At 44.2% G+C, this 25,302-nt stretch overlaps 1 protein-coding gene across 13 annotated transcripts in view; it reads right to left on the bottom strand.

Moving 5' to 3' along the window:
• NCAM1 (neural cell adhesion molecule 1) overlaps positions 1–25,302 on the bottom strand; it is a 974,982-nt gene that overhangs the window by 612,479 nt on the left and 337,201 nt on the right. The gene's annotated exons all lie outside the window — the stretch shown is intronic.

Raw genomic sequence — 25,302 nt, 5'->3', positions numbered from 1 at the left:
CTATAACTAGCATTTGCCTCACAAGGTCTTAAGTACCTGTAATTCCGTAATTCCTCTTCAGACCCAGAGACAGACATGTATCATTAAATCACGTCTTTGGCAGTGGACTTGAAATGGCGACTTAAAGAAACCAGTCATGCTTGAGCTGTATGGATCGATTTCAGACATAAAAGGAAAATTGGAGAGATGCTGCCAGGTAGTTATCACCACTAAAATTGCATCAAGATGTTCATCCTTTATTCCAAAGAAGTGAGCACAAGAATGAGTTCTTCCATACCACAGATACATTTTGCCAGCAGGTGAATCTGGGCCAAAATGACAGGAAATTCAAAAAACCTTACTAACACGTTCAGATTTTGAAGAGAGTATAAGACAGTTTGTGCTCTTCATATGTTCGAGAGAGCAGTGTGTCGACGATGGAGGACATATTAAGGAGCTGGTGCTTCAAGAAGACTGAAACCAGATACCAATGATAAGTAACTTTCTGAACCAAGAAAATAAAAACATTTCAAACCATCTACTAAATATGCAGAACTTCCTATGATGACATACATAAGGTTCAACCAAAATAGAGTTAAAGTCACAAAAGGTCAGCGGTGCAGATAACTATGATCTATGCTAGATAAATCTGTTTGGGGCTTGGCACTACAATAGTAGTAGAAGAAAGGCGAGGAGAGCAGATAAATCACCTGTCAATATTTGGCTAGCAGAATCACAAGGAGATGCAATGGGAACAAGAGAGTGCACGTTACTCGCCATCCTTTTCTACACTCTTATTCTTCTTTTTTAAGGACGATCATATCTGGGGGGAAAGGAAAGGTAACACAATATGTGTCTCTCTTGAATTGAAAATTATTCTGGCTGTCATCCACCTACACTTTAGAAAGCACCATAGGATAATTAAATTGGGCAAAACAAAGTGGTTAAGAGAGATCAATAATTTCCAATATATCTGAAAGGCATGGAGTACATTTCCCATAGCAATGTTTTGACACTTTTACCTGCTGTTTTCGTACAGCGAAAAGCCTGAAAGCCCATTACGCTTTTTTTCAATAATGCATTGAATAAAGTGCCAGAGGAGTGGTATGTCAACGGTATCAGCTGCAGCCTTTTCTCTTTAATAACTGACTTGTTACGAGTCAACCAGAGCTATGGGCTACTGAAAACAAAGCCACTGATCCAGTCAGACTCTGGAAATGAATTAAGTAATATGTCGGTGGTCCTTGGAGAAAGAGGCAGTAATTTTACTTTTTTTGGTTTTCATTTTCAGAGTCAACACGTCAGAATAACCTAAAATTTCAAATGTTCTACAGGAGCCTGCCTTAGGCACTACACCAGGTAAATGAGGGGACTAGGAAGCGCGAGGGAGGACAAACTGCTTTCCAGTTAGCTGCATGGCACTGTGCATACACAAGGCCGCCTCCACCGGGAAAACGCTACCATGTTTGAGGGCCCTTTTTGTCCGCATGCTTCTGTTTCCTTTTTTTGTTCAATTTTTTATTGCTGAATTGTGATGTTTATGATTGTTTTATTTTGAGTTCATTTACATCTCTTCTAATTGCACAAATACATATCAGTGGGCTTTGGTCAGCAAGAAATTGACGGTATCCCAACATTTTGGTGTTGGTCATAGTCATGATAGTACACTACGGTGGTCTTTGAGGATTAAAGACAGACTCTGACGTGAACAGCAAGGATTTTCATGGTCCTGCTAGTATAGCCTGTTAGGTTTCTAGGCTTAGATAGTTGTTTGGTTTGTTTCCACAGAAGATTTGAAGATCTGCTTAACTATTTAAGAACAGGAGCGACTATTCATTCCCATGCTTGGATGTTGTGGAAACGTCTGTTTGAGTTCTGTTAATTATTCTGTATGGAGTTGTAGAAACAAATTGAGATACAGCAATAAAATAGATTTTATTTAAAACCCTTGCTATTTCACATAAATTGAAAAGGATTCTTTATGTGGGGCCTTCACACCACAAACCCAGTACAGTGGTTGTCACGCCGCGGGCTCCTGCGACATCCTCTAATCGGGCCGCAGTAAGGTCGGCGGTGTGTTCTATAGGTTGGGGGGCTTGCAGCGGCCTTTCTCCTCAGCCACGGCATGAATTGCTGCCCGTGGCGAGGTCGGAGGCCCAGTTCCTTGGCATACTGTGTCTACCAACTTCATGTGTTCCTTACGTCCCTCAGCAGGAAATCGAGTAATAATGGTTAAAGTTGATTCATTTACAAAAATGGCCCATTTTACTGCATAAAAGAAGCTACCCACTGCTAAAGAACTGAGTCAACTCTTTATACAAGATATCTTCCGCCTTCACGGTCTCCCTCAAGTCCTTATCTCAGACCATGGCCCTCAATACATTTTACGCTTTTAAAAGCATTTTTTCAAAACACTGCACATAGATGCGGCCTTGTCATCTGGTTTTCGTCCACAAACTAAAGGCCAAACGGAATGCCTAAACCAAGGGCTTGAACAATATTTACACTGTTTTTGCAATGCTACACAGAGCAACTGGTCTATGTACTTACTGCCAGATGACTTCTCGTATAACAACACAGTACATAGTGCATCGAAGGTCACTCCTTCTTTTTGCTCTTACGGTTTTCATCCTAAATCCTTTCCTGTTGCTATCTGGGAATCAACTATACTTCCTACTAGCACGTTGTTTGCTCATTGACTGCGTAGAATTCAGCGTATTATACATTCCAATCTTCTAGCTACAAAACTACGGATGAAGAAGATTGCAGATAAGAGACGATGTGAAGTCCCGTCCTATCGTGTCAGAGACAAGGTTTGGCTTTTCTCCAAATCTCTACCTCTCCGGCTGTCACAAAATAAATTCAAACCACGTTACTACGGACCATTCCTGATCCTTCAAGGAGTCAATTCAGTGTCTTTCCGTCTTCCTTTACCTCGAACTTGGAAGATACATCCTGTGTTTCATGTATCTCAGTTGAAGCCCTATGTGCCCGATCTTTTTCACAGACAGTTCTCCTGTCCCCCTCCTCAGTTGGTTGATGATGTGCCCAAATAGGAGGTTCAGGAAATATGTGACTCCCTGATTTTCCAAAAATGTCACACTCCTCTCTTGGTCTGTCGCTTTTTCCGTCTCTTTCCAGACAAACCTGGGGTTTCGGGAGGGGGGGGGGGGGGGGGGGGGGGGGTCTGCTGTCTCCCACGGCATCTTCTAATGGGGCCGTGGTGAGGTTATCAATTCATTTTATGGATCGTGGAGCTTGCAGCGGCCTTTCTCCTCAGCTGTGGCATGAATTGTTGCCCGTGGCGAGGTCTGAGGCCCAGGGGTGTCTGCGCACCCCATCCCCCTCCCCAACCCTTCACTTACCTGATGCCATGATCTAGGGTTCTTCCTTTTGTCCTTTATCTTCTTCCCTTGCAGTGCCATGTTCTCTCCTTCCCAGAATTCATTTCTCATTTTTTTCCTGCATGCATCAGTTTCCTTGTCTATGATGGTGCCTTCTGTCTTTTTCTATAGAACTTTTCCCAATCTAAAAAGGCATTCTTGCTTCTTCCTGCATGTCAGTTCCTGCTGAGTGGTATATAAGGGGTCAGATTCCTGTTCTCTTTGCGTTGCAACACTTCCCTTGGTGGTGATCACACGCTGGCTGGTTTTCTCAAATTCCAGTTCTGTTCCTGTTTTTTCCAGCTATACCCTGTTGTTCTTTTCCTGGCGTAGAAGCCCTGATTTTTTGACGTGTCCTTTTTTCTGATCCAGGGAGTTCCTGTCAAAGAGGTTTTTTCCCTTATGAGTTTTTCTCTGGGACTCCTTCTGGAGAGCACGGACTGTTGTGGTGTACCACTGTCAGCAGCACTGTGGCTACCGGAAGGGGTCGTCCTTTCCTTTGCGACTGCTTCTTCTTCCCAGTGCGACTCGCAGTTGCGTGTCAGGCTCACCAGGGGGCGTTCTCCGCTGAGACGCTCAGGCGCTCAGCGTAGAACGCTTCCGCAGAATTGAGCTGTCCGCTCACAGTTTCTTGTGCCTGTAGATGTTGCCCCTTTTTAGGGGTCTGTAAAGCTTATTCCCCTTATTTGCAGGACACCTTGTACCATGGGGGAGTGCTGTCTCCCGCGGCGTCCTCTAATGGGGCTGTGGTGAGGTCGGCAGTTTGTTTTATAGGTCGCTGGCTTGCTGCGGCCTTTCACCTCGGCTGTGGCATGAATTGTTGCCTGCCGCGGGGTCTGAGGCCCAGGGTTGGGGGTCAGGCTTCGCCGCGTTCAATGCATGGTGTGGCCGTTTGCCACAGGGTGTCTGCACACCCCATCCCTTCACTTACCTGGTGCCCTGATCTAGAGCTCTTCCTTTTTTCCTTCTTCTTCCCCTGCAGGGCCATATTCTCTCCTTCCCAGCTTTCATTTCTCATTTTCTTTCCCTGCATGCATCAGTTTCCTTTTCTACGATGGTGCCTTCTGTCTCTTCCTATAGAACTTTTCCCAATCTAAGACGGCGTTCTTTCTTCTTCCTGCATGTCACTTCCTGCTGAGTTGTATTTACTGGGTCAGATTCTTGTTCTCTTTGTGTTGCAACACTTCCCTTGGTGGTGATCGTGCTCCAGTTAGTTTTCTCTGATTCCAGTTCTGTTCCTGTTTTTACCAGCTATATCCTGCTGTTCTTTTCCTGGCGTAGAAGTCCTGATTTGTTTATGTGTCCTTTTTTCTGTTCCAGGGAGTTCCTGTCATAGAGTTGTTTTCCCTTAAGGGTTTTTTCTCTGGGGCTCCTTCAGGAGGGCACGGACTGTTGTGGCGTACCGTTGTCAGCAGCACCGTGGTTACTGGAAGGGGTCTCCCCTTCCTCGGCCAGAGCAGGACCTACAAGAACTGAAGTCGCACTCTAGCTTCATCTGACCAGGGTGGTAAGTGGAAGACAGATCGTGACAGTGGTATAACTAAAGTAAGGGGTAGTGACTGGCACTCACCCAGTCAGTGAACTAAAGGAAAAATGGTTGTTTAGCCTCAGGCTGCATGCTGACAAACAGTTTGTGTCATAATAAATTTTCAGCATGCTCCCACAAGTCATGGAACACCTGCATTTTTGCTAGTGCCAAAGACGTTCATGCACTGTCAATGTGATGCAATTCTATATCAGGACCGGAGGCAAGGATTATGCTTAATTTTCTCCACTTTAATAAATAGCAGCCAAGAAAGAGAACAATAACAACTACTGATCCGATGAATCCTAGGGATCAGGAAGTGAAAACAGGCATATCCAATATCATGAAGCGGAATGGCAACAACCAATCAGCATGAATGAGTCCCAGTGTAGTCCATCGTTAGTGTCTGCAACTCCTCTTTCTTCCCTGCTCGCAGTCAAGACAAGTATCATGTTCTACATTCTTTCATGTTTTAACTGTATTTAACCTGCATTTTCTCTGTTTTATTGATAGTTTCTGCCTCCATTCAATTTTGCCTTTTATATTTTTATCACAGTCGCAAGTACGTTTTTCCGCTCCTTTGCGACTGCTTCTTCTTCCCGGTGCGACTCGCAGCGAGTGTCGGGCTCACCAGGGGGCGTTCTCTGCCGAGACGCTCAGCTTAGAAGGCTTCAGCAGAATTGAGCTGTCTGCACACAGTTTCTTGTGATTGCTGATGATCCCCCTTGTAAGAGGTCTGTAAAGCTTATTCCCCTTATTTGCAAGACACCCTGTGCCACAGGGTAAGTTTTATCTTAATCAATTATTATTCCTACATCCTATTCAGGGTCTTTAGCATTGCTATTATTTTTGAGACATTTTTCTCATGCACTCATCCCAGCTAAATTTCCCTTGCACCAGGGGTGTTACTGTCCCAATAATTACAACTCTTTGAGCTTTGCTCCTTAACATTTCAGACTGACACCCAGTCTTACCATACTCTAAGGGATACTCTCCGATTAAATACTAGAGCCTCCTCACTTCTTTCACGTCTGTTTAAATAGTTATTTATATGTATAAAAAAAATCCATAATGGAATTAAATGAGATGGGGCAATTTTTGATGCAGTAGATTTCTCCATCTGCCAGGCAGTATCTAAGGCCATTGCTCCTTTAGAGGAATGACTGTCTCTACAAATTTCACAGGAGTGTGCTAGGATATCTACTTCTACCCCTCTCCCTTTAGCTCCTGTTCTTCAGAACCTTAATGAAGGCACCATCCCTGTGAAGCGTTGCGAAGCAGGGGTCAATCAAGATATGTCTGACCAAATTAAACAGGCTTTTATGTCTGATGATAATGGCCCGTCTATTGATACCTCCTCGCCCCTTAACTATGATCAGTATTCTGATAATTACATTGATCCCGATGAAGAACCTGGCCCTCCCATACGCTGGCTTCCTTCCTCTCAGGCTCCTCCTGATTCCATCCCTGAATCGTATGACACGTTAGACTCTGATAAACTTCGTTCTTCCGTTTGGGCTCGGTCTGAAAAAGTTGGCACATTTGTAGCGGGTCGCATTCGAAAACTGTTAGAGAAGGAATCACTCAATTGCCTTAGGTCAGAATGTCCTCACCAATCTTTGTTTGACAAAGTTGCCCAGACCACTGATGTAGACCCCAGAATGTCTACCTTTTTACAAAAACGTATCAAGGATCCTAAAAAAGGTATTGATAGGTCCTGGTGGGCGTGTCAGGACAAATTACTGGACATCCCCGGTCCATTAGCAACTATTTTAGATATTGCTGAGAACGCAAAGGCTTCAGGATCTGTTATTTCCCCAGAGATACTCTTTGGTTGGGCACAGCATGCCGTGATTTTACTGGGAAATGCTAACTCAACTCTAACAACTGAGCGTCGCCGGTCACTTTTAATTTAAGTAAATCCTAAATTAGGTGATCTGGCAGATTATGCAACAGGTCCAGTGGCTCAGGGTGGTCTATTTGGTGAGTCATTTGTCAAGGAACTTGGGAAATTTGTGAATACCTTCACATTGTTAGGCAAGGCTCAGTCTTCAATCCAAAAAGTTTTTCCATCCTGTGTTTTCTACGGGGGCCGGTCGAGGCAGGGGCCGCTAGTCCGGCCGCTCATATTGTCAAAACTCCTTCAGAGGACAATGGCCCCGGTCAGGTCAACCTCAAGACCAAACTTGCTTTGCAAACTTCAACCCAACCAGAGGCTGGCATTTCAGAAGTCGAGGAGGCAGAGGCACATCAACTCCCACTTATTCAGGTAAGTGTCCTCCCTTCTTCACTTCTAAAAGTAGGGGGTCGTCTGGCGAATTTTATCCAGGCTTGGGAGTCAATCACAGGGGATGCATGGGTCTTACAAACCATCAGAGGTTTTCACATCGAATTTCACGGACACCCAACACAGGTCATTTCCCCTCGACCTACTAATTTTTCCTCTCAGGATGCCGTTCTAGTGGACGCAGAGGTTGCTGCTCTGCTGGAAAAAGGTGTGATCTGTCAAGCACAGCCTCATCCTCCCGGTTTCATGAGCAACCTTTTCCTGGTCTACAAGGCAAATGCAGGTCAACGGCCTGTCGTGAACCTTTGCGATTTCAACATTTGGCTTGCCCATCGACATTTCAAAATGGAAGGAATTCACCTCCTGCGCCTGTTCGACTGGTTAGCACGTTTAGATTTAAAAGATGCTTACTTGACTATTCCAATTTTCCCTCCACACAGGCACTTTCTCCAATTTTTTTGGCATCAGCGAATGTTCGAATTTACCACTCTTCCTTTGAGCCTCTCCTCAACGTCTTGGTGTTCCACCAAGGTCCTCAAACCAGTGGTGGAACACGTCAGAGCGCAAGATATGCGCCTAATCGTTTACCTAGGCGGCATTCTTCTTCTGGTCCAGTGCTCTCTAAAATTGACTCTTTGTTTACAAATTACTAACGATCTCTTACAATGGCTAGGTTTCATTATAAACTAATCCAAATCTCTACTGGTCACTTCTCAAAAAGCTGTCTTCCTAGGCTTCATAATAGATTCAGTCTCAGCCACTCCGAGTCTTCCATCCCAGAAAATGGCAAAAATTTGCCACAAGCTAAGATGCTCCTTATCCAAGCAGCGTATTTCTCTGACCCAAATTGCCTGTTTGGTAGGTCTTCTCTCTTCCTCCATCTAGGCGATATTTCCTGGCCCTTTCTATTATTAAGCTCTCCAATGTCTCAAAGCTGCTCACTTATCCAATGGTTTTTCCTACTCTCACATGATCTTCCTTTCGGAAGAAGGTCAGAAGAAATTTGTTGGTGGCTCTCAAACATGGAGGCCTGCAACGGAAAAGCCATTTTCGGTTCAGCCCCAGATCTAGTCATAGATTCCGAAGCCAGCAGATCAGGATGGTGCGCTCGCTGTGGAAATGTTTCCACTGGCAGATTTTAGTTATCGGAGGAAAAGAGTTTACACAAACTGTCTGGAACTTTTAGCTGGCTCGTTTGTAGTCAAGTGCTGGACCAAAGACTCTTTTAAGACCAGTATCCTTCTGAAGATGGACAATATTTCCGCTGTCTGATACAACAACCATCTAAGGGGAACTCAATCCAAAACTTTGTCAGATCTCGCAACCAGTTTTTAGCAGTATTGCCTAGACCGTCAAATCTCTGTGACAGTGTAGTACCTCTCTGGTCAGTTCAACCAGGTGGCAGACTTTCAATCCAGACACCTACGGACTCCAGTCTCTGGAAGCTTTCTCCGGGTGTTTTTTACAGTCTCAACAACCGCTGGGGTCCTTTTTCGATGAATCTTCTTCCTTCCAGACTAGACCATCAACTTCCCAAGTTTTACAGCGGGAGGCCAGGCCGCCACAGGTGTTTTTCTCTAGAACTGGACTCAAGAGAACGGTTATGAATTTCCTCATTTCGCAATGATCACTCGCACTTCCGCTTAGGTTCGTCGCTAGCACACTGACATAGTCTTGATTACTCCCATTTGAAGATCTCAAGTTTGGCTTCCAGTTCTGGAATTTCCAATCCAACTTCCCTTATTTCCTTTGATTCTCCTTAATCTGGATCATATGCCTCACCAATTGGTTCTGGAAGGCTCTCTGATGGTGTGGCGAATTTCAGGGGACGATGGTCAATCCCAGGCCTTTCGGGCCAAGCTCTGGGAACTCTTATTCAAAGCTTGGGCTCCCAACACTACCAAACGATACAGATCAGCTTGGACTTGCTGGTCTCGTTGGTGTTTGCGATGGAATCTCAATCCTGGGATCACTGATACAGTAAATATCATCAATTTTCAAGCCAGTATAGCTATGGAAGGCTTGGCTTACCGCTCTATGAATACTTTCAGATCAGCCATCTGGGCTGGGCACTCATTCTTAAACTGGTCCCCATCGGTTATCACCCTCTTGTGTGCCATCTTCTTCGAGGGATCAGACTTTCCCTCCCTCTAGAACCACGCTATTCATCCATTTGGGATGTCAATCATGTTTTGAATTTGTTTTTGTTTTGGAATCATAACCAATACTTACAGCAAAACTGGCAATGTTCTCTGTTTAGTATCCTGTAGAAGGGTCTCAGATGTCCGTGCTTAACATTTTCCCCTTTGGGGGTTACTTTCTTGATAAGTAGAAGAACTAAATGTAACAAAAGAGTAACTTCCTACTCTGCTTTTCCAGATTCCCCCAAACTTTGTGTTGTTCAATGCCTTAAGGCATATGAGGAGATGTCTTTGGAACTTCACCCCCCTGGTGAACGCCATCTTCTAACCGCACTCAGAAAACCGCGTAAAGCAGTCTCATCCCCTACCATCGCAAGTTGGGTTTGATGGTGATGCAAGAGGTTGGAATCGATTTCTATTTTTGAAGCTCAATCCACTTTCGAAGCCATGGCCTCCAAAGCATTCACTTTAGGTGCTCGTTTGGAGGATATCATGAATGTTGCGGATTGGTGTCCGGACTCCGTTTTTAAAAGGCTTTATTTTAAAACAATTCTTGACATGGCTCAGCACGTAGTGTATAATCTTTAAACTAGCAGAATCCTCGGCTCCGGTTCTGACATAGAATGAAAAATTTCTTAGCTATCGTAATGGAAAGTTTACATTCTATTAAGGACACGGAGGCGAGGATTGTTCCACCCAATTGGATTCATGACCCCTTCCCCGTTGCTAGGGAGTAACACTGTTCTATTATTTAAAATTTTTATCAGTAGCAGTACCTGTTTCATTGTTTTAAACTGACTGTATTGGCGTTCTGAAGGTTTTTTATGACTACTTATTTCCATTCTAACATTCATTTGACTATTTCTTAGGATCTGACATGGTTAAACAAGATGTTTGAGCACACTTCTCAGCCTGTTTCGGGCTACGAAAGAGGAGTTGCAGACACTAACGAAGGACTACACTGGGACTCATTCATGCTGACTGGTTGTTGCCATTCCGCTTCATGTTATTGAATATGCCTGTATTTACTTCCTGATCCCTAGGGTTCGTGGGATCAGTAGTTTGTTATTGTTCTCTTTCATGGCTGCTATTTATTAAAGTGGAGAAAGTTAAGCATAATCCTCACCTCTGTGTCCTTAACAGAATTGAAACTTTGTGTTACGATAGCTAGGATATTTTTTGTTATGCACTCCTAATCAATTTTCCAAGTGTCCTGCCGCAAACTAACTTTCAATGCTTGTGAGTTCAGTTAAATAATTTGCAGTCTCTGAGCATGTTGCTGACATGATCCCTAGAAGGTTTTTTTAATCTTAAGTACTGAAATATGAACAGGTACCCGGGCTCGGGAACATCATGTGATTTGCGCCATTTTGCTCTCGGAAGCAACAAACGGTAGGTTGCATTTTTGGACAATGGAATCCTTCCATTTACTTTACAAGAATGCTTGAGCTGGAGGAGCTGCTGCGCTACGAAAAGGAGGGAAGTTGAACCTAGCTGAGCTGTTCATTACATTTCCAGTAGAATGGGGTGCTGCTTTAGACAGGAACTAAGAGACCTTACGCCAAACAAAGGGAGTTGTGAAGGAACTTAATGCCCACATCTCAGTGGAACCATCCACTAACGGTGAAGGAGGAGTCACTTTGCTTTAGTCAGGAAGGATAAGTTACTTACCTGTAAATCCTAGTTCTCTTCCAGGGGTATCCTCATCAAAGTCATAAACATTGAATATTCCCGCCCTTGTGCGGGGACCCCGGAGCATTTATAAAATACACACATATTATACATGTGTAAAACAGCAATGCAGGCTATAATGTTAAAACAGGCTAAAATGCTTTATTTCTATGAAGTTCTTTTTTTTTTTTTTTTTTTGTAATATTATAAAATTACAATAGAGAATAAATATCTACGCAAGCCCCCAAAACTGGGCTTAGGGAAGCAAACAGCAGTAAACTCTAGAGAAAAAGAGAAAAAAACTGCATTGAAAAACAATGGAGCATTCTTAGCCAATAGGCTGCATGCAGGTTAACATAGGAGAACCATAAAAACTTTGGCACCGTGCCTTTAAGACCTTGAGCACCTCCAGTATCCCACCATGCCTCAGGGGTGAAGGAAAGGTGACAGTTGGTTCACAGTTAGGTCAGTTCTTTTTACGGTGACAATCTGTGTAACTGATTCAAAATACAGTCTGTCCTGCACTTCTAGGAGACGTGCGTCCGGGGAGGAGGGTGGGTTGTTTATGACTTTGATGAGGATACCCCTGGAAGAGAACTAGGATTTGCAGGTAAGTAACTTATCCTTCTCTTCCAGGGGATCCTCATCAATAGTCATAAACATTGAATAGATTAGCAAGCCCATCCCTAAACCCTGCGGACTGTCCGATAGAAGTGCAGGAATAGATACGTATTATGCAAATAAATTTCTCAGAGAGGCCTGCCCCACTTGGGCATCCGCTCTTGCATCTGAGTCTAAACAGTAATGTCTAATAAACGTATGCACAGACTTCCATGTAGCAGCCTTACAAATCTCAGATATTGGAACATTCTTAAGGAGGGCAGCAGTAGCCGCTTTTCCCCTTGTGGAATGCGCTTTAGGCCTCGCTAGTAATTGTTTATTAGCTAGCTGGTAAGTAGTAACAATACAAGAAACTATCCATCTTGATATCGTTCGTTTAGATGCTGCCTCTCCTGTCCTCAAATGACCATAATTTACAAACAAGCGGTTAGAGTGTCTAATCGATTTTGTCTTATCCAGATAAAATTTTAGCACTCTTTTCAAGTCTAAGGAGTGCAATGCTTTCTCTGCCGGAGTCTCCGGATTGGGAAAGAAAGTCGGTAAAGATATAGTCTGATTGATATGGAATTCTGACACCACCTTCGGAAGGAAAGATGGGTGAGTTCGCAGAACCACTCTATTGTCATGAAAAACCGTGTACGGTTCTTTGGAAGACAAAGCCTGGATTTCGCTGACCCTCCTCGCTGAAGTAATGGCCACTAGAAAAGCCGTCTTCCATGTAAGGTGTTGTAAAGAGGCCTTATGTATAGGCTCAAAAGGAGGGCCCATAAGTTTTGCCAAGACTACGTTCAGTTCCCATGAAGGAGAAGGTCTCCGAATGGGCGGAAAAACTTTCTTCAAACCTTCTAAGAAATCCTTGACTACAGGTTTCGTAAAGAAGGATTCCTGAGAAGGTGACTTGCGATAGGCTGTAATAGCAGACAAATGTACCTTAATAGACGATACCTGCAGACCGGACTTCGCTAGATGAAGCAAATAGGACAGTATGACATCCTCCTGCGCCCGTATGGGATTATGACCTTGCTGACATCACCATATGTAGAATCTCTTCCACTTAAAAGCGTAAGAACGCCGCGTGGAAGGCCGTTTGGACTCTTTCAAGATGTTCATGCACTCCTGTGAGAGCCCTAGGTGCCCATACTGCAGGAATTCAGGAGCCATGCTGTTAAGCTCAGAGAGGGTAGGTTGGGATGTAGAATTCTGCCCTCCATTCTGCTCAGAAGATCCGGTCTGCACGGCAGCCTCCTGTGAGGTTTTTCCGACAGGTTGAGGAGATCTGTGTACCAGAATTGACGGGGCCATTGTTGCGCTATAAGAATCATTCTGGTCCTTGATCTGTAAAGTTTGCTGATCACTGCCGGAATGAGGGGAATCGGCGGAAAAGCGTAGAGAAATATCCCTGACCAGTCGATCAACAGGGCATTCCCTCGAGATCCCGGACGGTAGAACCTGGATGCGAAGTCTGGGCATTTCTTGTTTACTTCGTCTGCGAAGAGATCCAGTTGAGGCCGACCCCATTGCGCGAAGATGTATTCTGCGACTTCGCCGTGTAGGACCCAATCGTGAGCGTCCTCTAGGTGTCTGCTCAGAAAATCTGCTTCCACGTTCTGCTGACCTGGCAGGTGAACCGCTGTAATTGACATTCATCTGGCCAGGAGCCAATGCCATATCACTTGGGACTCTCGCGATAGGGGTAGGGATCTCGTTCCCCCTTGTTTGTTCAAGTAATACATCGTGGTTGTATTGTCCGTCTGTATTAAGAGCGTTTTCCCCTGAATTAGTGGTATGAAAGACTTGAGAGCCAGATGGACCGCTCTGAGTTCTAGCAGATTGATGTGGTACTGCTTTTCCTTGTCTGACCACAGACCTTGCGCTCGAAAAGGACCCAGATGAGCCCCCCATCCCTGCAGAGACGCATCCGTTACTAGGGTGTCGGATGGAAGCACCTGGTGAAACGGAGCACCCACTGACAGGTGAGGTCTGTGCATCCACCATCTCAATGACTGAAGTGCTACCGCCGGTAGCTGCACTGTGTCCTCCCAGCGACCTGTTCTTTGGCTCCAGTTGGTCTCCAATGCCTCTTGGAGGGGTCTCATGTGGAGTCTGGCATTTGGGACAATAAAAATGCATGATGCCATGGAGCCCAGCAGCGATGTCACCTGACGTGCCGTAGGTGCGTTGGCTCTCAACAGGTCCTGACACTTCCTGCCTATTGACGATAGTTGTTCCTCCGAAGGATACACTTTTTGGAGTTCTGTGTTTATGATAGCTCCCAGGTAGTGAAGATTCTGTGTTGGAATCAAGGTTGACTTTTGGTAATTGACCTGAAGACCTAGAGCTTCGCAAACTCCGAGTACAATGTCCCGATGGCTTCTCGCCTGCTCCGGAGAAGAAGCCTTCAGTAGCCAGTCGTCTAGGTATGGATATATGTATATCCTTTGTTTTCGAAGATGCGCTGCCACCACTGCCATACATTTCGAGAAAACTCTTGGGGCAGATTTCAGGCCAAAGGGTAGAACTCTGAACTGGTAATGCTGTAACGCTACTCTGAAGCGCAGGAATTTTCGATGTTTGGGAGCTATTGGGATGTGAAAGTACGCATCCTGCAGGTCGATGGAGCACATCCAGTCTCCCTGATGTAGTTGAGGGAAAATCTGGTGAAGCGCTAGCATCCTGAACTTCTGCTTCCTTATGTATTTGTTCAGCAGCCGTAGGTCCAGAATTGGCCTGAAAACGCCCTCTCGACCCTTCTTCGCCACCAGAAAGTAACGTGAGTAGACCCCCTGTCCTCTGTGTGCAGGTGGAACCTTTTCTATGGCATTCTTTTTTAGGAGGGCGAGAGCCTCCTTGCGTAGCAAGATGAGATGGATTGTCTTTGGTTGGTGGCAAGCGTGGTGGAGGCTGTTTGAAAAGAAGAGAATAGCCATGTTCGACAATATTGAGCACCCATTTGTCTCTTGTGATAGAGTGCCACTCGCGAAGATAAGCTGTAATACTTCCCCCCACCGGAGTGGTGTACAGTGTCGAGGGAAGCGAGATTTCATTGCTTGGTGGGTGCTTTCGGAGTGGACTGTTGAGGTCTACTTGACCCTCGCTCCCTTGTGTTTCTCCATTGAAAAAGAGGGCGTCCCTGTCGTTGCTGTGACCTTTGAGACCAATGAGGGGTTTGAACCCTCTGCTGGAAAGGGCGCCTGTCATACGGCCTGTACCTCCGCCTGAAATCTTTCTTTCTTTCCAGGCCCACTGCCCTCATGGTATCCACCTCGGTCTTCATGCGGGCCATTTCTTCGTCTGCATGGGCACCGAATAGAGAGCTCCCGGCGAATGGGAGATTCAGGATGCGTTGTTGTGCTTCCTGTTTCAAACCAGTGAGTCTCAGCCAGGAAGATCTCCATGTGCGTATCCATGAGCAGCTAAATCCGCCCCATCTGCTGCCGCGCTGATAACCTGGTTGGATACCAGGCATCCTTCTTGCAGTATCTCCTGGAAATCTTGTCTGTCCTCTCAGGGCAATTTTTCTGTGAATCTACTGAGCGAGTCCCACAGAGAACGATCATACCTGCCCAGGAGCGCAGACGCACTGGAGACTTTCATTGCCGAAGCCGCCGTCCCGCATATCTTTCTCCCCAGAGAGTCTAGATGCCTGCTCTCTTTATCCGGGGGTACCAAAAATGAAGATGCCACCGAGAGGGTTTTTCGGGCGGCAGCTATTATAACCGAGTCCGGTGGGGGATCCTTCCTGAGGAACAAAGGGTCCTGTTCGGGAGCCTTGTATTTTTTGAGAATCCTAGCCGGGGCAGATTTAAGCGAGGCTGGGGCCAGAAAAGTGTCCATGGTTGGCTGCAACAAACCAGGCACTAGAGGCAGCAGCTTTTTTGATGCTGATCTCTGTTGCAGAGTCTCAAAGATGACTGATGAGGAGGTAGATGGCTCTGGAACCTCTATGTTGAGTTTCTGCGCTCCTCTTAGCAGCACCTTGTTAAACGTGGTAATGTCATCCACCGGTGAGACTCTAGCAGGTGGTGAATCTGTTAGGGTGGGTGAGTAACGCCCCACAGATGAACCTGATGAAGACCAAGAGGGTGATCTTCTTCTTGAACGAGACCTGGATCTTTGTTGAGAACGAGACCTGCTGCGAGACGCTGTAGCAGAGCGCCTAGGCCTCGCGGCCGATTGGCGAGAAGCAGAACAAGCCCGTTCTGCCCTGGCTGTCGGTGATGGCGTTCTTGGCAGGGAGGCAGTAGGCGAATACATTCGCGAATATTGCGAATCTGGGGAGGCCGCTGGTCTGTTAAGGCTCTCCAGCCATCTCGGAGATAGATTGATGGGCGAGACATGCCCAGATGATGCCGCTCTTGACCGAGAAGAGTCGCTCGGTATGGAGACCACTGGAGATGGCGCGGCCTTGTCTGGCGTGGGGCGATGTTCTGCTCCTTGTGGGACAGGTAAAACCTGCGTCGACGTCGATGGCTGTGTCGACGTCGAAGGGCGCCCAGCCGGTTGCTCTTGCCTCGACGTTGAGTGCCTCGACGTCGAACGGCGATCCTTGGACCTCGACCTGCTCGCCGTCGTGTGCCTCGACGTGGAGCGTTGGGAGGTCGACGGCGGATGTGTCTCATGCCGTGGTGTTTTCGACGTTGTGTGTTCTGACATCGGGGGGCGCACAGCCTTTGGTGGCGACCGGGCACGCCGGCGATGGCTCGACGTCGATCGGCGGGCTGCCGTCGACGGAGACCTGTCCCTGCGATGATGTTCCCTTGACGCCGTTTCCTTCGACGTCGGGCGTGTCGCCGTCGACGGCGATCTATGCCGGTGAGACGGTGGTAGCGACGACGTCGACGGTGAACAAACAGGTACTTTCCTACCTGCTGACGTCGACCGAGCCATTCTCTCCTGAGAATGGCCTTCTGGTTGTCTGGGAAGTGAGGAGGACGATGTTCTTTGCCTCTCCTGAAGCCCATGTAGCCGGATCTTCTCTCTGTCTTTCAGAGTCCTCTTAGACATGTTCTTGCAGTACTTACAAGTGTCAGGGCAGTGACTCTGAGGCAGGCATACTATACACAGAGAGTGGGGATCTGACTGGGCCTTCTTCTTCCCACAAGCAGGGCATTTGACAAAAAGTGAAGGCATTTTTTTTTGTCAGGAAAAAACTGCCTAGCTCAGACAAAGATGTTATTTGTCGAATGAAAAGTGAAAAAACGCTTTTTTAAAGGATTTTTCTGAGAAAAACTCAGAAAAACTGAGAGCTCAATGCTCCAGGATCCTCTGAGAAGAAGCCGGAAAAAAGAACTGACCTAACTGTGAACCAACTGTCACCTTTCCTTCACCCCTGAGGCATGGTGGGATACTGGAGTTGCTCAGGGTCTTAAAGGCACGGTGCCAAAGTTTTTATGGTTCTCCTGTGTTAACCTGCATGCAGCCTATTGGCTAAGAATGCTCCATTGTTTTTCAATGCAGTTTTTTTCTCTTTTTCTCTAGAGTTTACTGCTGTTTGCTTCCCTAAGCCCAGTTTTGGGGGCTTGCGTAGATATTTATTTTCTATTGTAATTTTATAATATAAAAAAAAAAAAAAAACTTCATAGAAATAAAGCATTTTAGCCTGTTTTAACATTATAGCCTGCATTGCTGTTTTACACATGTATAATATGTGTGTATTTTATATATGCTCCGGGGTCCCCGCACAAGGGCGGGAATATTCAATGTTTATGACTATTGATGAGGATCCCCTGGAAGAGAACTGTCCATGGCAGAGTGATAGAGGGAGCTCCCACTATGGCCTGACAGGCTTTACTTTGACTAAAGTGTCCACAGCAACAGTTGGTGATGGAGCTTCCAGACTTCCAGGCTATCCCGTCAGGATATTAAAGGCTTGTGGGCTACAGTGAAGCGAAAACACATGTTGTGTAATAGGAGGACATTTCCTGAAGTACTCCTTTCCCAGCAGTGGCTCAGGGGCAACTGACAATAATAGAATATAGCTGCCTTGGAAGTCCACTGCAATGACAAATAACTAGGGTCATGGGGGTCCTAGATATCAACACAAGGCTGTACCTACGGAAAGATGCAATTTCACAGTAGCTCTACTACTCACTATCGAAGCAGATCATTGTCAGACTAAGTTCTTTCGAAACACAAAGAAACAAGTGTCTTTTCTCAAGCAACAGCAGTAAATCAACGCAAAGGAGTCACTTTCAGCAAGAAGAAACAAGCAACACTTTCCAACTGGAAGACACAAGTGCAAAGGACAAATCACTATATTTAAATACAACAATACAGTTACCCACAGGCTGCTACCAATGAATGGAAAACAGTTGATGAGGACACAATGTTGTGCATAACATCCTTTATACATTACAACACAATGATGTACGAGCAGCTGCAGAAAAGTAGTAGAATAAAGTGGTAGATAAAGTGACATACACTAGAAAGGATTTAGAATATGTACTACTGTGAAGAAGTATTTTACATACAGAGCTAGTACCTCTAAAAAGAGATTGTAGATGCATGGTCCTAATTATTGTTTCAGCATCTGTATCAGTTAATGAAAATGTTTCTTTTAAATATAACATTTACAACTTGTCGAACTCTATGATTCTAATTTTATCGAACTGGGAAGTACTAAAAAGCTGATTGGACCATATCAGGAATTCATACCGGCAAGCTGTAGAAACTGTATTAATCCACAGACCTGTGCTACAAGCTAAGACAACCAATCAGCCTTTGGCAGTATATTTAAATCACAGATTACTGCATGACAGTGTTGCTGTTTCACTGGGTTTGTAAGAATAGAAAAGCATTGGGGCTTTAGTGGCGGTCAATGCGGATTCAAGTTGTTTTGTCAGCATAAAACGATCTGCACTAAACACATACCCTTCTTCAATGTGAATGACCTGAATGCTAGCACCATCAAGCCACATTTTGGTTTGTGCTAGTTGATTATCAGCAGTAGTTTTAGACTAAGGATTTGTACCATGGCTTTTGATTAGCACGGTGTGAACTTGACCAGCTCACCCTGCAGTCGTAATACATATCTCTAAGCAAATCACAGAATTGCTTCAATTACTGTATGATAATACGTTACAACATCTCCGAACTACAAAGCAAAGTTAGGGATGTTCAGTCTTCTTCCGGATTCCACCTTACTGATTTGAAAAACACATTTAGAATAAACAATTTGGACCTTGTCTTCTGTCCATGCTTCCCTCTTGAGTATTCTCTTAAGCAGTGAATATAATACAATAATCCAACATTTTCTCACAAATGACTTCTTAAGACGAAGTTTCCTGCCTAGTTTAAAATAATCCCAAAACGAACATCAACCAGAAATAGGCCTTTATACGAGCAGGGAACTGCCTGGTTGAAAGCAGCTTTAAGGTATTAGTTTCAAGTTGTTCCTTCCCCGACTCTAGGAACTATTCTCATTGTCTTAACACGGAGAAACTTTTGCAAATTTTGCTGAATTCTAGAAAAAATAAGGGAATCTATGATTAAAGCTCTGGTCTCGTATTTCCAAAACTACTATCACTATATCACCTCCTAGATTCTCAATAGCTATACAATATTTTGTTATCTAGATCCGAGCCATTAAGGAATCCGAGGATATTCGTCTACTTAGCCCGAGAGTGCGTCACCCAAAAGTGGGTGGGGTGTGATTTTGAGTATGGCTCCAGAGGTGTGGAGCCCTCCACATTTTACCCAGGAGCTATGGGATCACAGCTCCCCAAAATACCTACTTATTCCTTTTGACTTTTCTTTAACTAAGTTTCTATTGGGAGTTAACTGATGTGGCAGTTGTGTGCCTGTTTAATATTGTTTTAGGTGTCCTCTACTTACTCTGATGTCACTAGAGTGATGGCTTGTTTTAACCACTAAAATAAAACTAAAACAATGACAGGAAATACGGAGTGAAGAAAAATACACCTGATTCAGTTTAAAAATATCTATAGACCTGAGTGACAAAAAGAAAGTGCAAGCACACTATACTTTGGTTTCCTGGCCACTTGCCTGAATGAAATGTGACCAATAATTCAGGAATACATGACATTTTTATTTTGTTTAGTTGGGTTCTATATGAATTCTGTGGCTGGTTACACCGACCCACAGACACATAACTGTAGCATACAATATTTAAAAGTTTTATTAAGGTTTTGTCATTTGGAAAATTCTAATGAAAATATTTTAATTGTAACTAGTTACATAGAGACCCCAAACAGGTCAGGAGATTTTGATTGTGCTTTGGGTCCCTTCAGAAGCTTGTAAACCATACTACTAAAAAGATCATAAATGACTCATTTTGCAGTCCCCTTTTACTCTCGGCTTTCAGAGACCTGAGCAATTCTTTGAAGAAAGCACAATAAAATGGCCACTTCACAGCACAGCTACTGATAAACAGCATCGGCAAGATTTGCTGTGGCAGCCGTACCACTTCATCGTTCCCCCACCGATGGACTCCAACTTTTGTTGCAATATATTAACAATCATGCAGTGAATCTCCTGGGGATCCTCTTAAGCCTTTCCGTAAACATAGGGGAAGCAGCATCTCATTTCAGCCATATTGGGTCGCTGTCTGTCGCCGCTTTTCCTGATTGCATTTATATCATTTGCTGCAAAAAGCGATGGCAACCTATCATTTCGGGAACAAATCCTGGCTCTTGTTAAGAGGTCTCCCCTCGCGCTGGAATACTGACCATTATTTACTGCTTCTACTCAGAACACAAAAGGGAAATATTGATTTTGTTATAATTTTTTTCTGTTTGTCTGTGAGCACCGTACTGACAGCAAAAAATAGCATATGGTGTGCTCAAGCAGCATAAATTGGAAGAGGAAGCGTTGACCTAGAATGGAAGAGTACCACAGCAGTCCACAGCTAAGTAGGGAGACCAAATCCATGGCACATGTTAAAGATATTCTCAGACATAATTTTACATACAATGAATCCAAGTGGAACTCCTTTACATTGCCAATGGATATTCTGAAAACATGGCATGCAAACGGCTTTCGTGGACCGAAGTCTGACACATAGACTAAAAAATATGAAAAAACATTGGTGGAAACCAGTGCCTGACTGACAAAGATTGTATGATATCTTTTCCTTTTGGTCTCAAAAGGGATATAATTGATCACAATATCATGTTCTTAAGGGCCTTGGTATCATCCTGTTCTGATCTATCTTTACAACTGTGTTAAATTAACTCTTCCATGAGGCATCTATCACCATAAAAATAATTTTTCAGATGTTTACCAAGCACCTCCATACAGAACCTGGCAATGTTCAGACAAGTTTGGGGAATTCTCTGCTTGGCAATCTTTAACCTAGAAGGCATTTCTGTTTCCCAGTTGTAATTGGTGTGACTGTTTTCATGGAATTTTGAGCACTGGACATTAAGCAACCAGCAATGAAATAGAAGGGGCAAGTTTACTGGTTAAATACAGCTGATTCCAAAGGTGACAACTAGAAACTTAGTACAAGTCCCAAGACGTGAATGGATCCAGCTGGAGCTTCCATCACTGCAGTATAGTCAAGGTCTACAAATTGAATCTATCTTTAAGTATCTACTACACATCTTTTGGGTCATAAAACTATTTGGTCAAAAGCTTAAATTACTAAAAATCTAGTCTGCGCTTTAACAATGAAAACATAAGAAACAAGAACTACACAAAAAGAGTTCCCAAATATCAACTGAACATTTTAAATCAGCTAAATTGTGAATATGAATATTTAGTTTGCATACTCCTATGTAGCTTTCCGTTGATTCATGCATAGTGCCAAGAAATTGGAAAAAGGTCAGCTTTATTCTGAAACTCATCACAGTTACTATTACCTTTCCTTAGGCAAAGAACCCCTGTTAAATTATGTCCTTCTTCTGAAGTAAACACACCTTGGATCAGAAGCAAAGCACTCTTTCAGAAAAGGGAACTCAACAACTGAGACCATTGTCTTCTTTTCCGTATTTGGCTGGAAGATACTTATGGATGCAAGCTATGTGAAGATTTACTTAGAAGTAATTTGTCCTACTTGTTCAATTTTCCTCCATGTGCGAACTGCTACTTAGAAGGGTGAGTGTGGCTGAAAGAATGTGGTGAAGTGATGGAATGTTGTGGTCTTTGTGCTAGAGCTTGTCTGACAGATACCGACAAGCAGGACTGTGATGCTGTGGCTGTAGCTTAGGGTCTATTATAGCCTTATAGCCCGCTTTAGTAGTCTATATTGGCCATTAAAGGCCTGCACCAGCGAGGGGACTGCAATCCTGTCGCACTCTGTGGGGCCTTTGTTCACAGCAATAGCTGTGAACAAAAACACTGGAATGTTGGAGCGCCAGGCTTCTGCTTACAATTAAAAGCCCGGAACACTCCAATGTTTTCAACAGAGCTCCCAACATTCCAATGTTATAAAATGGATTTAAGAACTTACCACTTCCAGCTCCAGTGGGTCTCAACTCATCTGTGTCCTCCCTCAAGACTCAACAGAAAATTCCATGCCTAGAGAGAACAGAAGCTAATCTACCTCCACGCAATCATTAAAAACAACACTTATTCTCATGTATCGCCTGTATTCTTTTGTGCTCTCTGAATTAATCTAAAAAAGAACTATCACTCACTTGGAAGGGAAAACTCTCCTCTTTGTAGGGTGATGGCACTTTGAAATATTCTCAAAATCTTTCGGAATGCGCATCTAATTGAGTCTCACACTAAATGTGGTTCTCCATAGTCTCACTCTTGTAGGTCTATAGCAAAATAAAGATAACACTATAACACATTTTGTCTCTGGAAAATTCTGAGTGGACTTGACACAGGGAAGATACTGCAGAAATTTCCACCTGTGCCAATGTCAATCCTATTAATAATGATATAGGTGAGATATTCCAATCTTCCCTCTGGTGGTAGCAAAGAGGCTTGTGAGAAAATGCAGAACACCTTCCTGGGATGATTTAGGGGTGTGAGAGAAGTCAGACTGATTAGTGCCACAAGCACAAACTGTCAATGGCAATGCAAATGGACTGCTGTTAATGCTGTCACCAGAGACTGTTGAGATGGTGCATTTAACGTTGACAATGATTAAGCTTAATGAGCTGATAAACCCTTTTGTTTCACAGAAGCATTTGATTATGTTTTTAAATACACTTCTCTCTCTCTTGCCAACTAATGAGAATTTCTTTAACATGAAAATTAAACATTTCCCTGCACAAAGAACGACCTTACATCGAACTCTAATTTAATTTAAGGGATGCTCCAAGAAACTCGCTTAGGCCATGTCTCCTTTTCTGGCCTGTGTTTCACCAGCTAAGCCTGAACATTTTTGTCTTAAACCTTAAACAAACACTCCTAAACATTCAAGCTGCTGCAAGAACATACCTACTAATGTTTGTAGTTCCATATTCTTGCAGCTTTCTGCCCTCATTTGGAGTGGGAAATACAAAGTTGCTACTACCTTGCCAATATCTCCTAAAGGACACCAATTAAATGTGATAGAAAAAAATAGTTATGTCGTGATTATGAAAGAGCTACTAGACGCTGATGGCCCTGGAGTCAAACCATATAACCTAAAAGGATATATTTGGTGGTGTGGAAGGCCCTTTGCTGTCTTTGCGGGAGGTGAATATCGCACGTGCCACACAGCTCAAGACTGGTTGGTTGCACCACCCACTGCCTTGCTATTCAATCAGCCTGGCATAATCAGGCATTATTTCAGCTGCTAAAGACGGAGCTTGCTAGTTAGGATGCAGGGGCAGCACTACAGCTGGCGACAAAGCTGCATCTTAACTGACTGTTAATACACTGGTGGGTACCATCTAGGCAGTACGAGTTCACTATCTTCTACCACCTGGTCTAAGAATGATAATTATATCTTACTTATTGAAATGTACTCAGTACACTGGTGGGTACCATCTAGGCAGTAAGAGTTCACTATCTTCTACCACCTGGTCTAAGAATGATAATTATATCTTACTTATTGAAATATAATCAGTAGATGACAGGTCATTTCTTGCATGTGTGCACAAGCCACCAATGGTGACACTTCATGTGCAACTTTCCATTTGTAACTGGAAAGGCGAATATTCAATGCAAGGAAATTTAAGTTTGAAGAGTTTGGTGTTATAAAGGGGTCTTTAAATAACAAAGGCTACCTGTTGCCGAATGTCAGACAGGAAAACTGATGGCGTTGTAGCAGATGTACCTTTAATTTATTTCCTCTGCTCTCTTTCAAACTTCCAACTGCAAAAGGTGGTCTGCCAATCTGTCCTTGCGAGCCTATACACAGCAGGAAATTATTTTGTGGGTTTTCGACTTGGAAGAAACATGTCAACGTGTTTTAAATATTTTCAGAACTTTTTTCCACGCATAAGTGAAAGTTATAATATTGTAAGAAAAAAATTACATTCCTAAACACAGAAAGAATCATAATAACAACACTTCTGTATGAGGTATCTAAAGAAAAAAAAATCAAACAAAAATGCTACAAAAATGGCACGAGTACGGCTGGGTGAGATCCAAGTCAAGTCTCAAAAGGTAGCCCAGATTCAAAGAGATCAATAGTCAGTGGAGGTGAGGGCAAGGGGGCAGGGAAAAGTGTCTGATTAAGGATTCAAGAAATCATAGTAACAGGTCCATGCTACCATAGGTTCAGAATCAAGTCATCATTAGTAGTTCCTAACTGGGAACTAGGGACTGTGAAACCTTGCAGAATTTGAAGCACAGACACTTAAACGTTTGAAAAAGACCAATGCAGGAGTTCTTCCCATACAGAGAAATTTGTCAACAGCCAAATAGCTAAAACATGCCAAATAAACTCCTTAAACGGGCCATCCAGTCTCCAAATCCAAGAAGCTATCATCAGGCGCAGCCCGTCCTTTAGGGCGGAGGGGCCACGCCCCCCCACCTTTTGCCCTCATGAAGAGTGTCTGTCAGGCTGAACAAAGGTCAGCCTGACAGACACTCTTCATTTTCAGCTCAGACAGCCAGGAGTGATTCCGCAGACTCCTGCCTGCGTGAGCTGAACTTTGCTGGGCTGAGAAGGTCACAACTCCTATGGGTGTAACCTCCTTGGCTCAGCAAAGGTGCCCCGAGGCCCTCCCCTAGGTGACGAGGAAAGCGTCACCCATTGACACTCGCCCAGGTTTAAGCCCTGAAGTGCCCAGGGCGAGTGTCAATCAGTGACACTTAGTCACACTCTGGACCTCGAGGCTGAAGGTAAGTGTGTGTGTGTGTGTGCGTGTGTGTATTGTTTTAAAATGAATGTTTGGTGCATGTGTGCATGTTTGAATGTTATGAGTGTTAATGGATGTGCGTGAGTGTGTGAAAGAATGAGTGTGTGTGTGATGTTTTAAAATGAATGTTTGGTGCATGCGTGCTTGCATGTTTGAATGGTATGAGTGTTGTTAATGGATGTGCGTGTGTGAAAGAATGAGTGCGTGTGAACTTTTAAAATGAATGTTTGGTGCGTGCATGTTTGAATGTTATGAGTGCTGTTAATGGATGTGCGTGCGTGTCTGTGTGTGAAAGAATGAGAGTGTGTGTGTGTGTGTGTGTCTGTGTGTGTGTGTGTGTGCTTACCGCCCGCCCCCCTCCCTCCCTCCTAAAGCTGCCGGCCGCCACTGGCTATCATCAAACAAAGGAACAATAGAGAATACCGATTGTGGATAATTGTTAGTGATGTAGGACAGAGTAAAGAAAACTGCTGCTTTTTCTCTACACTAG

Source organism: Pleurodeles waltl, chromosome 3_1, assembly GCF_031143425.1.
Source record: "Pleurodeles waltl isolate 20211129_DDA chromosome 3_1, aPleWal1.hap1.20221129, whole genome shotgun sequence".
NCBI lineage: Eukaryota > Metazoa > Chordata > Amphibia > Caudata > Salamandridae > Pleurodeles > Pleurodeles waltl.
Note: the sequence above shows the minus strand (reverse complement) of the source record. Positions and strands in the feature narration are given on the sequence as shown.